The 12,226-nt window shown below is 53.9% G+C and overlaps 1 long non-coding RNA gene across 1 annotated transcript; it reads right to left on the bottom strand.

Annotated features, from left to right (window-relative positions):
• Positions 1-3,023: 3,023 nt before the first annotated feature.
• On the bottom strand, positions 3,024-10,304 carry LOC309858179. The gene is made up of 2 exons (XR_014308082.1): positions 10,115-10,304; positions 3,024-4,585 (listed from the first exon to the last, which is right to left on the bottom strand). It is a non-coding gene; the product is annotated as an uncharacterized lncRNA (long non-coding RNA).
• Between the last annotated feature and the right edge of the window lie 1,922 nt (positions 10,305-12,226).

The following is a 12,226-nucleotide window of genomic DNA, read 5'->3' as shown; positions in this document are numbered from 1 at the left end:
TGATCATCAACTCAAGGGGTTCAGTCTACTAGGAGCAGTCTAATAGGGATACACATACGTATGTTAGGCAGATTGTAGGTACGGTAAAGCACGGCCCAAATAAAACCGGACAGTGACGCAGAGGAGAAAGGGGAGAAATCTGCCTGTGGGAGACAGGAGGGCTTGGAAAAGGAAGGGGCATGGGGAGCAGGGTCAGGCCTTCCGTAGAGTAAGAATGAACTTAACAGAGGGGAAGACACAAGAAGGTCTCCCGTGAATCTGGGGACTTGAATGGTCCATTTCATATTACATATTCACAGAATGAAAAGAGTAGGAAGAAGGAAAGCTGGAAATGCCTTGAGGCCAGAGCTTGGAGGGTGTTAAATATCCAATTATTTGGTGGCCCAGGGGGGCCACTGGGGGTTTTTGAACAGGTGAATGACTTAATTAGCTACATTACGGCCAATTTTCCACGTCTCTCCTCCTCTTCTTCCTCCTCCTCTGCCCTCCTCCTCCTCCTCCCTGTCCTCCCCCTCCTCCTCCTATCCCTCCTCCCCATCCCCCCCACTGTTCTCCCACTCAGGTAACAAAGGAGCCTAACATAGATGAACTGGAGGGAGACAGAGACAGGAGTTGGGTATCTGAGACTTGGACTACTGTCCAAGAACCTGGGTGTTAGCCTTGAAAATGAAGAAGTGGGGTCACATGTGAGGAAAGTGGTAGAAACAGACTTTGTGGGACTTGGCACGTGATTTCTCAGGAGGATGAAAGAACACGTTGGAGGATGAATCAGCGGTTTCAACCCTGGTTTTACCCAGAGGATGAAGGTATCTTTATTAACGCTCACCAAAGACTTGGTTCTGTGGGGAGTCCGACTGGGTTGGAGAGGCAGGAGGACAAGAGTGTGGAACGGATTTGGCCTTTTTAGCCTGATGGATGTTATTCCGGGCAGTGTTTGATCAAGAAATTCCACAGGCTTCTTCCCTTCTGCGCCCGGTCCTCTGGGAACCTCTGCCAGTCAAGTGTATGGGGGATCCGTCTTCACGGATAGATTTTTTTTTTCCCCTAATAAATAACAATGCTAAATTGCAAGTGTGTGTGGGAGTATCAGGACATCGCTCCTCAATCCTGCTATTGTGTTTGAGCTCTGGGTAATTAGTGTCTGATAGTTTTAAACAGATGGGTCTCTCTGGCAGCAGGGATTACAGCTTGAAATCAATCCTGAACAAATATTATATTAATTTCTCAACTCCCTCTCTCTGTGGACAAAACCTGTTCTTTTCCTCTGAACGCTGTAATGACGAGAACATTAATATTAGATCATTTAGAGATGAAACGGAAGTGGTGGAGGAAAAGAAGGGACTGAACTTAACAGGAGCCGAGAAGGAGGCAGGTGCTAAAAGTTTCATGGACTGGTTGCAGACGGGAAGCCGGAGAAGGAAATCCTGAGCACACCCGGGGTGGGGGTGGGGGCCCGTTCAGGGTTCCAGCGCTCCCCAAATGTTCAGCTTTGGTTTGAAGTTGGCACCTGCTTTGACAATAGGCTAGGCAGTCTCTGATGTTTATTCAGCCTCAAAGAGGAGACCAGTTCTACATAAATAGGTCTGCAGGGGGCCTGGCTACACTTCTGACTTTCCAATCACACCAGGCAATCTACAATTCAAAAACAAGCTTTCCTGCCTGCGGTCAGCCTGCAGCCTGCCCCCTGAAACCCCACCACCACCTGGGAAGCGCAGCCCCTCTCTTGGACTGTTAAAAAAGAGACCCCCCCACCCCTGCCACAACCACATCCTTGTGTAAGGGCATGTGATGGGGCCCATGCCCTTGTTCCCAGCCTTGGGTAAGAGCTAGGTCTGGAAATGTTTAAATGTACAGGCAGTCAGCTCTCGATTATTAATGTTAATGTAATTCCTGAACCATTTCTCTTTGGCTTTGTAGAATTTTTTTTTTTTTTTTAAACTGCCGTCAGACCTTACCTACCTAATCATGCTTGGCTCAGGTTGACATTAAAACATGAAAACAGCAACAACTGTGGGGTTGTGAAAAAGAGCAGGGGATTTGGAGGGAGTCCTGCTCTGCTAATGATGCGTCCCAGTGTCTGGGCATCGGCTTCTCTGTCCGTAGAATGGGGACTGAATCAGCCCGTCGCCCCCAGCCCCCAGTGGAAAAGTCAAATGCAGTGATGGACTCACGAGTACCCAAGGATCTGTGCAAGCCAAGAATACGTGGGACTGTGAAAATGCCATTGCAGGAGCGCCTGGGTGTCTTAGTTGCTTAAGCCTCCGTCTTAGGCTCAGGTTGTGATCTCTCAGGTCCTGGAATGGAGCCTGGAGTCAGGGTCTCTGCACCACAGGGAGCCTGCTTCTCCCTCGCCCTCTGCCCCTCCCACCTGCTCCTGCTCTCTCTCTCTCTGCCTTTCTCTCATATAAATAAGTGAAATCTTAAAAGAAAGAAAGACACAAACAAAATGCCATTGCCTCCCCCAAGTGCTGGAACCCTGGAGGATGGAAATCTTCAAGAGAAAACCCACCTGCAGACGGACATGGAGGCTCAACACAGAAACCATGGCCACCAAGTCCTGGAGAGGAACCTGTGACGTGTGGGTATTCCAGAATCTGAGTTTCAAGAACATGTCCGTTGAACTTGGTGCTTTGACAACTCCCCTTTTCCTCTCTATCTTGGGGGATGTATTCATGGAGAGCTTGCCAGAGGCCAAAAGGCTTTGCAGTCCCAGACCCCCGCCATTCACTAGCAGAACTGGAAACCCCATGGAGACAGAAGCCCCAAGATTGTTGTTACCACATAAAGGACAGAGCCCAGGACTCAGAAAAGTGCTCCGTGACACTAATAGGCCACATCCCCACTCTCCTTGGTGTCCTCGCCTGTAAAACTGGAGGGATGGTGGACATACACGATTTCCAGAATCCCTCCCATGTCTGACATGATCCCAGACCCAGCGGTCTGTTTTCATATTCTGCAAATCCTAATGCAGACTATATTGAGGTCAAGTTCACCGTAACTGGGGGAAAGAAACAGTGGCATTCTTTTTTAAAAGATTTTATTTATTTACTTGACAGACAGAGATCACAAGTAGGCAGAGAGGCAGGCAGAGAGAGAGGAGGAAGCAGGCTCCCCGCTGAGCAGAGAGCCCTACAACCCGAGCTGAAGGCAGAGGCTTTAACCCATTGAGCCACCCAGGCGCCCCGAAACAGTGCCATTCTTAACCTGCATCACTGGGCAGCCCCCTCCAGCCCCCTCCTTCCAGTTCAGGTCTGAATTAAATGGTGGGGGTAAAGACAGGAGTGACAAGAGTCTTGAGAAATACAGAAACCACTGACCCCAGCCTCCACACAGTCATTAATAGATCTAGCCCAATAGAACAGGGGTGGCCCGCTTCGGCCATGCACTGAAATCATCTGGGAGCTTCGAAACTGTTGACACCTGTGTCTTACCCCGGAATTTGTGATTACATGGGTCTAGGGTGTGACACCGATGTTGGGATTTTAAAATGCATCCTGGGGAGCATTCTAATATGTGAGTTAAGAACGACTGAATTAGAATTAGATCAGCACTGTCCCTCTGCCCTCCATGGGAATATTTTGCAAAAGTGATGGCCTATACTCCTGGCCCGAAGAGCCACACTTTTCATGATTTACCCCAAAGAAGGGTTACAGGATGATATGTGCGCCAGTCCCTCAAGCCGGCACTGTGCATTACGTGATGGGCCAAAACCCACCCGGAGTTTTCATTTTGGTCTTTCCACCTTGCTGCGTTCCGGGTCCACTGGAACAGGGTAGCAGGTGGTGTCCAGGCAGGTTGTAACACCTTGTTGCTTGACATGCCTTTGTCTGACTGGGCCCTGGGAAGCGAAGGCTTGGGGTTGCAGAAGTGGCAGGTTCAGACTTGACAGGCAGGCTCACCCTAGGGAAATGCTGCGTGCCCGGACCTGGCTCAGCCCTGGGCAGCTGCTGGGATTCCTGCATTCGGTTGTTCAAGTGCTGAGTCCTGCGTCTGGGCAGCAGGGTTGCGGGTGGCGGTGACGGAGAAGTCAGGGGAGCAGGCCCCGGAGGCTGTCTTAGCTCTGGGACCCCTCTCTGCAGTGTGGCTCTATGGCCACTCGGATCTATGCCACGGGGACACGAAGGATTTAGAAATCTCAGGCACCTCCTGCCTGAAGTGTATTGGCGAGAGAGGACAAACGAAATCCCTGTTTTCATTCTTTCCCCCAAATGGAGCTCACACAAAGCCTTTAAACCATTGGCTTTTATCTGTTTTTAGTGTCCAATTTAGGGCTTTGCAAGGGGCTCCCTCCAGGGCTTTCTCAATGGATTTATATCACAGCCAGACAGCGTCTTCAAAAGCTCATCTGAGCTGGAAAATAGAGAAACATCCTTCTCCATTGTCCAGTGACAAGTGACAGCACCAGGCAGCCTCCTAGGGTGCACGGGAGACCCACTCTGGATGCTGTGGCTGGGGCGGGCCCTGCCTGGAGAGGGAGGGCGTGGTCCTTTCTGTGTTTGCAGTTGCCATCCTTCTTCTGGATGCAGAGACTTTCCAACTCTGAGAGCCTTTCAACAAAACACCAGCTGTCCTCTAGGTCCGTCACCTGCGGGCACAAAGATGTCAGCTCCTTGGCCAGCCACGAGGTGCCATGCTCAGAGATGCTTGTGTCGGGTATGGAGGGGAGAGCACAGAAGCCTGCTCTGGCTTGCTTGGTAGGAAACAATAGCTCTCTTCTTTACTGCTAAGCTGACTTCTCCCAGCTGTTCCAGCGGAGGCTGCATTAACCCCCTCCTCTCTGCCTGGTTTCCCTGTCCTCACTGTGTCATTCCTCCATTCTTCCTTGCCACCTGTGTTTGCTGAGCACATACTATATGCCAAGCAGTGTCAGGGACAGAATGCCCATGCCTAATTTGCTCATGGGGTATGGGAGAGGCAGAGACGCAAGTGGCCAATGACAGGGCAGCAGGGAATTGTGAAGGTCGGGAGGCTTCAGAGCCGGGGCCCAGAGTCCTGAGTGTCCCAGGCAGGGGTGTGACATAGGCTTCTGACCCAGAGGATAGAGACCCAGATGAGTATTCCTAGGATTCCTAGGATTCCCAGTTTATACCTGTTGTCCTGGCAACACTTTCATTCTAAAAATGTCACAGTTTGGATGACGAACAGGCATAAATCAGAACTGTTCCTGAAAACCTATGAATGCTATCTTCACAGGGCACGTGTAACCCGGGACTGAAATTCCGTTTTGTGTCGGAGTCAGAGCGCCCGGTGGGGGTGCACGGCAATGGGCTGTTCGGCAGAACACTTGTGCCGACTCCAGCAAGTCACTAGAAATTCTCCCTTTCACCGTTCAGGAACAAAGTCCACGGAGGGAAAGGGGGGTGCAAAAAGGAAAGACCAGCAGTGGTTGGGTGCCCATTATGAGCCAGACGCGTTGCTGCACACTCTAAATGTAGGTGCTTTTTAACCCTCTCGATAAATCTGCGAAGGAGGTAGAATGCACCCATTTTCCAGAGCAGCACAGAGGCTTAGAGAGATTTCATTTCCAGCTGCTACAAAGTCACGGAGCTCCACGTAGCAGATTTCATCTCCCGACTCACAGCTAGTGCTTCCCCTGAGACGTCACAGCTCACGGGAGAATCGCCTGGGCCACTGGGTCAGAGCTGCAGTAGTTCCAGCTGGCCCCTCTCTGGTCCTGCCACTGTCACCTTTCCCCGAGGGTCTCCTCCACTCCTTTGAAAGGCACATTTCCAGGAAGCATCCCTGACTGCTCAGCACCTTGAGATCTCATCCCAAGACCCTGAGGGACAGGCAGCAAAAGGGGCCTCGAGTAGGGAGGAGGCTGGGGGCAGGTTGGACTTCCTCCGCGATGGGCTCCGTCCCCACCAGCTGTGCACTCTCAGGCATGTGCGCCCCTCTGGTCCGTGAAATCAGGGTTGTGCAATGAATGACTCTAAAAGTCCTTCCAGCTCTCACGTGGCTCTTGTTCCACACTTAACATGCCCACTTTTGCCACGGACCCATCTTGATTCCTGTGGTTAAAAATGGGAAAACGAGCACCTTCAGAAACCCTTCTGCCCTCTCATTGCTGAGTGGCAAAGCAGATTCTGGGGCTGTGGCCATGGTCACGGAGCTTAGAAGCCCAGGGGTGAGGCTGGGTGGAGGCCATGGAGGCGGCCTTGATCACCGAGGGGATGTCAGATGTGAGTGTGCCAGAGAGAGCTGCTGCCTCCTGATCATTGCTTGGCCCTGGATCTGGGTCCCCAGAGAGGTGGCAGGCCTTGGCTGGGAACCCCCAGGGGAGTTTTTTCCTGGGTCAGAGCAGGGGACAAGGCTGAGGCTGGTTTTTGACAGTGTTCAGCAAAAAGTCCTGCTGAGACTTGCCTCCAGTCAGTCCGGTTGGCATGAACCCCCTGCGCTGGCGTCCTTCCCAGGCAACAGCAACGTCAGACCCTGCCCTGCCCCCTCTGAGAACAGCTCACTGGCTCCAGGCCTCTGGAACACCTGCCTCCTCCCCTCCCCCGAAAGGGGGCAGTGGTTCCTGCGTCAGCCAGGGGCCAGAGCTGCACGGAAAGGGGAGGAAACAATACAGGATGGAGAAGGTTCACACACCCAGACTTGTTCTCTGGTGCTGCGTCAGGATGTGGGGAGCGCTGAGCTCTCATGCCCCTCCCAGGTGTGAGAGCTGGCCAGTCTGCAAAGGGCCAGGGGGGACTCCACCTTGCCGCTCTTGGCTGGGATTGGTAGGGGGGTGGAGGGGGGGGAGTCGGCCCTGTTGTCTGAGGGCCACTGAGGGAGCAGAGGGACCCTGCTCTCTGTCTAGCCTGTCTAGCACCGGAGCTCTCTTCTCATAACCTGCTGCCTCCCTGTACTTCCCAGGGCCAGGGACACCGAACACACCTCCCACCGCCTTGGCTGGGTCCCAAACCTCCCACCAAGGCCTCGTGTATCTGCAATCCTGGGAGATCATTGGGAAGAGCATCGGTTTTTCTAAGTTGGGACAGCTAAACGCCATCCTTAAGTACTGCTGTGGTGTGGGGAGGGGCAAGGCACAAGGCAAGTTCATGATTTCTGTGTATGTTTGTGATGTTTCCTCCCCTAACTTCACTCTGATTCTGTCCTGCCCCCTACCCTGGCCCAGAAACACCTTCAGGGGCCGATGGTGCCTTCCACTGAGTTCAGGGCTATTCTTGCAGCTAGGGAAGATCTCCTGTATAGTGTGGCTGGAGAAAGAGCCATAGGACGTGTGTACCCGTGGCATTCAGGACTGCATATGTCCAGAACTCAACACAGTATTTGCACCCCTCTTTCCCCACTCGAGGACTCTGCTGAGTGCTGTGAGGTAGCCGGGTACATGTCACTGCCTGCACCTTCTGAGTGAGGAGGCCCACGATCTGGGAGGAATGCGAAGTTAGGGCCCAGCGCAGGGGCAGGGGCAGTCCTTCCCCCTGTGTCTGCGCAGCAATGATATGCTCCTTCCTTGACGTGCACTCCGGGTCTGGCCCAGGAACCAGAAGACCGGTGCGCACTGAGCAGCCCTAAGCCCACAGCGAGACTGGAGTGCCAAGTGGCCTGCGTGGTGCTGGCCTCCTGGGAGCCCGGAGCGGCGGGTGCCCCGCCAGATGGCCAGGTGGGATGGAGGCTGGCTTAGACGACAGGCTGCCACTGGGCTTGAAGTGGAAACACAGCGCTGCTTGCAGGCCTGGTCACCATCACCCCTGTGCTGAGTGCCGGGGCGGAGGGAGCAGGACATAGGAGCTCGGTGCCTGGCAGAGCAGAGCTGGTGGGTGCTGGTGCAGACATTGATGGAGTCCGCGCCCTGGGCCTTTCACGGGGTGGGGGCCTTTGACAGTGACTGCGTGTGGCAGTGGGCGTGGGGACGGGCGAGCAGGCACGGACGGGATGAGTGAGACAGGACCGCATGGTGGTTCTCTGTGCTCCTCCCCCCCTCAGGGCCGCAGTGTGGTGGAGCTCAGGTCTTTCTTCCCCAGTTGACCCCATCGCACCACTGTGGCCATTCCCGTTTCAGCCTCCTCGCCGGCTTCCTTGGTCCTCAGTAGGGAGGAATGTGCAGATGCCACACCGTCCTGCTTGCTGGGCTGGCTGGCACCTCACGCTCCTGTCCCCGGGCTGTTGAAGGCCGGTGTCCTCCCTGTTGCTCCTCCTGGCTTCTTGCAGCCAACCGGCCCCACCCTGCCCCCTCCCTTCCCCAGCACACCTGGACCGGTGCTGCTCGCTCGCTTGCTGGGACTCAGCTTCTCCCTCCTAGCATTTTCCTGTCCTCTTAGGCCATCACTCTGCTCTCCCAACCTAGTCCCCGAGCCCCCGCGGCCCTACTGCTCTCTCTGCTTCCCAGCGGGGCTCAGCCCCTCCCTCCCCAGCAGGTGGGCACTCTCAGGGCCACAGGGCCCAACATCACAACCCAGATTTTCCTCCATTAACAGTATCGATTTCCTCTGCTGAACTGCTGGGAACAAAGGCAGCCTTAGCGGCTCGGCAGTTGATTAAGTCCTGGCAGCCCCCGGGGACTGGCCACGGATCAACATGTGAGTGGGAGGCCAGGCCGGCTTCGAGGGCAGGCTGCAGCGGGGAGCACAGCGAGGCATGGGGCCGGACGCTGGATGTGGGTAGAGCAGGCTGGAAGGGGAAGCCAGAGATGGGCCATGCTGTGGCTGCAGTGGGAGCCCAGGCTTCAGGCCCCTCCCAAGACTGCCAGAACCCTGCCCCCCGCCCACGCCCCGGTGAAGCACCTGCCCCCCGCCCCCCCGCCATTTTTCTGCTGGCCTTGCCCCAATACTTGCCAGGCCTTGTGCCCGGCACCCAAGACTAGAGCTTCCCAAGACTATCCCTGCCCCGAGGAGTTCCCATTCCAGGAGGAACACAGACGTCCCCCCTCAAAACCAGATGATTGTATCAACACAGAGGACAGAGCCCAAAACAGGGTATGTTGGCTGGTGTTCATGTCTGAGTGACCCCCAAGCCAGGGAGTCGGACAGACCACGGGCTGGGACTGGGCTGGTGCAGCTGCCAGTGGAGAGCATTTGGGGAAGGTCCCACCATGCCCTGAAAGACTCGTTTGCCTTATTCCAAGTTTTGTCACTGGTTATGGTCCGAGTCTGCTCTCTTCCTCTTCCAGAATCACTCACTCACTCTGTCATTCCAGCAGCCCGTGGTTACTGAGGGTCTCCCATGTACCAGGTGCTGTACAGCAGTGAGCAAAACGGACATGGCCCCTTCACTCTAGCAGACCCTGAATCTGGAAGTAAGCGTCTGTTTGTCAGCCTGAAAGCACAGCCGAGCTCCCAGGATGTGGGGAAGCTGGCTCTGAGAAGAGACTGAAGTTTAGGTCAAGACCGTGAGGACCCAAATGGAACCCCTCCTTTCTGGGCAGAGTTCTCTCATGTCCCCTACACATACTTTCCCTAAAGCAGACTCTGGGATTGAGCTTCTGGATTAGCTAAGGGGCTTTAAGAACAATTATTTCTCATGGTTCTGGAAGCTGGGAAATCCAAAATCAAGGTGCCGGCAGATTCAATGTCTGGTGAGAGCCCACGTCCTAGTTCATAGACGCCAGGAAGCCCTTCTCAATGTGTTCTCATGTGGTGGAAGGGGCCAGAGAGCTCTCTGGGTTCTCTCTTATAAAAACACTACTCCTATTCCGGAGGGCTCCACCCTCCTGACCTAATGCCTCCAAAGGCCCACCTCCCAATGCCGATGTCAACCTATGAACTTGAGGAAGACCTAGATACCCATTCCTTCTCTTAAGCCTTGTCAAAATCCTAAAAGATAAACATCACAATCCCAGTTTAAAGACCAGGAAACTGAGGGTCATGGAGCAGTTTAGTTTATCCAAAGTTTGCATGGGCAGAACCTAAGCAGGTCTGGCCCCAGAGCCATGCCTTCTCTAGCACCATGTTGTGTCAGGGCAACACGCAAAGCCCCCACCTCCCTTGCTCCCATCTGAACACTGCAGACACAGGAACACCTTGACCTCCTGGGAGGTTGCTCCCATTCAAGGGTGGGAAGAAAATCATAGGGCAAGTGCCAGCATGAATTCTCGTTTTCCTTCTTTAACTTCTGCCCCCCTCCTCCCGGCATCTTCCCGATTTTGGCAATCCCAGTCTCCCGTCCTTACCCCATCTCGTCCCAGAAAAATCCCAAAAAGGCTTCACGTGACTCTATTTAAATCCCCACGTTCAGCGCTAGAACCGGTTCTGCTTCCCTGGTGTGCTCTGGGTCTCCATCTGCTTTGGAGGCTATTTTGATATGCCGGATGCAGATTAGCTGCCGTGATCTGGGCTGAGCGGCTGGAGAGATGCCTTTATCTACAGAAGGACAATTTAAATGTGAACTCAAAGCACAGAACAAATAAATAAATTCCTCTTCCTGTCCCCAGCAGTCTCCACCCTGTTTCTACAGGTGATCCCCGGAGGGCTTTTCACTGCACATGAGCTCTTGTTTGTATGGAGTGTGGGATGCCACAGAGTAGACTGTGGGCTGGTGGCTTCTGGCCAGTTATGCCAGGTGAGAGGGATGGGGCTCCTTGGGGTCCGGAGAGAACTTCTCCTGGCTCAGGAGCACTGGGCAGTGCTGTGTGCCCTTCTGAGGTATCATGTCTTTGTTCTTGCACTCTGCTGTAAGTGTTGGTGGGGCAGGGAGCATCTCCAGTGGTTGAGAAAGGGGTCTTTGGGTCAGCCTTCATCTGCACCCAGAGGACGAATGATTAATGACACCATCAGTGTCCTAATGTTTCAGGAACTCATGAGCCTAGAAAATATGGCTTCTGTATCACCAGGTGGGTAGTGCTGAGGGTGTCCCAGCCTGGGAAACAGAGGGTCAGAGGTGGGAAGGAAGAGGAAGTGAAGATCTTGTACCTTCTGAGAAGCCTTGGGTTCAAAGGAGGAGAGGTGGGAGGAAGAAGAGAAGATGCATCTCTGGAAATTTCTCATTTGCTGCTCATGGTTATGGTTGGAGGAGAGCTCTACCCTCCCCAGCTCTGAGCAGGGACGTCCAAGTTCACCTGGCAAAGGCAGAAACAGAATTCAAACACCTGTCTTCTGCAAGGAGTTCCGGGGTGCCCCTCTGCCACAGCATCCCCTTGAAGAGTTTCGAGGAGCTACTGAGGGTTTAAAGGAGAGGCAGTGGGGGTTGAGAGAAGGAGAAGGGGGGAAGTTTTTCTTTTTCCTTCTCCTTCCCTCTCCCGCAGCCCTGCACTTTGATCTGTCCTGGGGCGCCGGCCTCCTCCTCCCTGGACTGCACTCGGCCCTTGTCCTGGTCAGTGTCAGTGTTGTCTACACTGGGTGGCTGGCCTTGATCTGGCAGTGGAGGATGGGTCTGTCCTCTCAGTGACATGGGGCTCTGGGTAGTGATGAAAGTGAACCTCAAAAAAGCAACAACACCTCTGAAGGGCTACCTTGGTCTGGGTTGGAGCAGAGTAGATGGAGATGAGGGGCACACAGGTGAACCTTGAGCGTTTTGTCTAGACTCGTCCCGTGCTGGCTGGGCACATAGCCTCCTCTCAGCACCAGACAGCAGAAGGAGGTGGGCAGCCTTGGGGACCTTTGTCGCCTTGCCTGAAAAGCCACTGTAATTGCTTCTCTCTGTGGATGGGAACTCAAGCTCAAAGTCGTATGGACAGCAAGCTATAGATCCAGCCTTTGAATCCAGGTCCGTCCCATTCCAAAACTCGAATTTCTGTTAGAAAGTACAAAAACAACTACAAGGAATGTTTCGGGAGGGCTGTGTCATGCTGTCTGCTGAGCGATTTGCAGACATCCTATCACGTAATCTGTAGAGTGTCCCTATTTTGCAAATAAGGAACCTGAAGCTGAGAAAGGTTAATAATTTTCCAGGAGTGACACAAATCCTAAATTAGGCCAGCCCCAGAGCCTGCGCTCTTAACCCCTAGGCAAGGTCCCACTCACAAGAGGACCCCAAGCAGACAAGACTGCAGACTCGTATTCCACACAGGGCAGGTGTCAGCTCTGCTCGGTGGAGGCGTTTAGAGACAAGAACTTGCGGACTGACCACGTGCTGAGCGAGAACTTTCCTTCCCTGCGATCACCAGAGGCAGCCCCTAGCAAAGTGCGGCACCCATCATTGTTACGCAGCTGCCCCTGGGGAATGGAGCTCTAGGTCGGGAGGGCTGGGTCACAGTCCTTGCAGTGCGTGCAGAGCTGAGGCTTAGTAAGTAACAAGTCTGTAACAAGTGTTGCAGATGAGGACAGGAGGCCGATGGGTCTAAGTG

Source organism: Mustela nivalis (genome assembly GCF_964662115.1).
Source record: "Mustela nivalis genome assembly, contig: HAP1_SCAFFOLD_1979, whole genome shotgun sequence".
NCBI lineage: Eukaryota > Metazoa > Chordata > Mammalia > Carnivora > Mustelidae > Mustela > Mustela nivalis.
Note: the sequence above shows the minus strand (reverse complement) of the source record. Positions and strands in the feature narration are given on the sequence as shown.